The 2,022-nt window shown below is 34.7% G+C and overlaps 1 pseudogene; it reads right to left on the bottom strand.

Moving 5' to 3' along the window:
- Nucleotides 1-427: 427 nt before the first annotated feature.
- Nucleotides 428-1,715, bottom strand: LOC145010018 (carboxyl-terminal-processing peptidase 3, chloroplastic-like; annotated as a pseudogene).
- Between the last annotated feature and the right edge of the window lie 307 nt (nt 1,716-2,022).

The raw sequence follows: 2,022 nt of genomic DNA, 5'->3' as shown, positions 1-2,022 counted from the left end.
GGACTGTTTTAGGGGACCACTCCCTAGAGGTTTTTGTTTAGCAGCTAAGAATTATTATGAATTGAACTTTGTTCTTTCTTGGAGATACCCACATCTCGAAAGCTGGGAATTATCTTAATATTATCACGTAATTGAATCAGGGGTTAAAATGCCCGGAGTTTATGATAGATTCAACAAGGATCTATCAGTGGCTTGGGATTAAAGGACTTAGAACAAATCTTGTAAGAGCATAAATGAAAAGTGCAGTGTTGTAAACTGTAATAGAAAGAAATAAAAGTAAAATGTTTTCACAATAAGTAAATACATAAAAGTACGTTGTTATTTCTTGTAAACTGTAATATACCTGGAAAGTGAATATGACCTGGAAAGTGAATATCATCTTCTGTCACATTCTCCAACATGATGAATAAACATATATATGTAAATACTAGTAAATGTTAACAGGAAGCATGTTCCCATCTCTATCTATTGTGTTCACTAGAGTCTCATCTCCATCCAGGCATATTTGAGCAACATCAAGTCCAGCCTTCACCAAACCACCCTATAAATAAACATATATATATATATATATATATATATATATATATATATATATATATATATATATGTAAATACTAGTAAATAGTCAAACAAAAGTTTACTAAAGTCAACTTTAGGCTACTTACTGGATTGTTTCAGAGATCCAAAATGTAAGATTCAACACCCTGATTTTCAAATTCACGAATGGCGTGTTTCATATCTGTAGCAGCACTCTGTTTACAAAAGCTTGTTGTTAGATGAATTTAAGATATGAAGTTATAAAGTAAGACTAAGATTTAGAGAATTAATAAGCACCTGGGAGAAGGCTAATAGCTTTACATATCCGGTTTTGGATACATGACCATTTGGTGTTCTATGAGGAATGATGACACTTAATATAGGAGAAAGTTTGATGAATTCCCGGGGTAGTTTCACCTCTCTAAAACTAGAGTCAATGGCCAACTTTTTTCCATGTAGATCAGAAATATGAACATGCACAAATTTCTATAAAACCCTTTGGAAAGGAATCAACCATTCCATTCCTTCCTACCAAACTTAAATGTAAGAAACTTACATTGTGCACTTTGACTGTAACACTTGTCCCAACATAACCTCTAAGCTTTTGTGCAGCAGCTTCACTACTAATCCCTTTAACTCTCTCTCCATTTATTTCAATCAACTCATCTCCTACATGTATTCCAGCTCTAGCAGCTGGGTTACCCTCAACACAGGACAATAAAACCTAAAACAAAAAATTTTAAATTTTTAAAAATAAAAAAAGAATAAGAATCCATAACTGAGGTCTCAGGTTCAAGTCTCAGCATCACAAACCAGATGCCCCGTTTCTGGTTCAATATTCACAAATAGTCCAACTCCTTGTACGTTTCCATCACTTCCAATTCTAAAACTTTGGTATTCCTGTACAAATCATTGCCGAAAAGAAAATAGAGTAAGTTCCCCCTTTTTGGAATCTAGGAGTAAGAATAAGTTACAAAAATGGTTCCTGTTGTTTCTGAATTTTAGTCCAAAACTGAAAACTCTTTTAGAAACCACAAGGACAATTTTTGTAAAAGTAATGGGAAAAGTTGCACCTTTGGACTGATAATGCGAGTGAAGTGATCTTCAAGAGTAGAAAGCATTCCTTTAATCTTGCTGTATGCGGCATCAGCTGTTCTAAGTGGATGCATTTCCACCATTGTTTGCTGGAATTTCGAGTTCCAGTCTACAGAAAACACATAAAATTACGTTAAACTTATTGACACTAAATGACATAAAACGACAGAAATGAATCGTACCTTGATGATTAAAAGTTGGATCAACAAAAGTCTCTCTGATCAAACCCCAAGGCTATGTAAAGTAGACCTGATTCCCCCACCCATATGGCTCCCAAGGCTATGTAATATGTGATTGTTCTGGCCACCTACTTGGTGCTTCTGGTTTAGTGGCTGAGATACCATTGTTGAGTCAATAGTCGATAGCCCAACAACATTGTTGGACATATCT

Source organism: Lactuca saligna, chromosome 8 (assembly GCF_052625555.1).
Source record: "Lactuca saligna cultivar CGN05327 chromosome 8, ASM5262555v1, whole genome shotgun sequence".
NCBI lineage: Eukaryota > Viridiplantae > Streptophyta > Magnoliopsida > Asterales > Asteraceae > Lactuca > Lactuca saligna.
The sequence above is the reverse complement of the archived record's forward strand: the minus strand, read 5'-3'. Positions and strand labels throughout refer to the sequence as shown.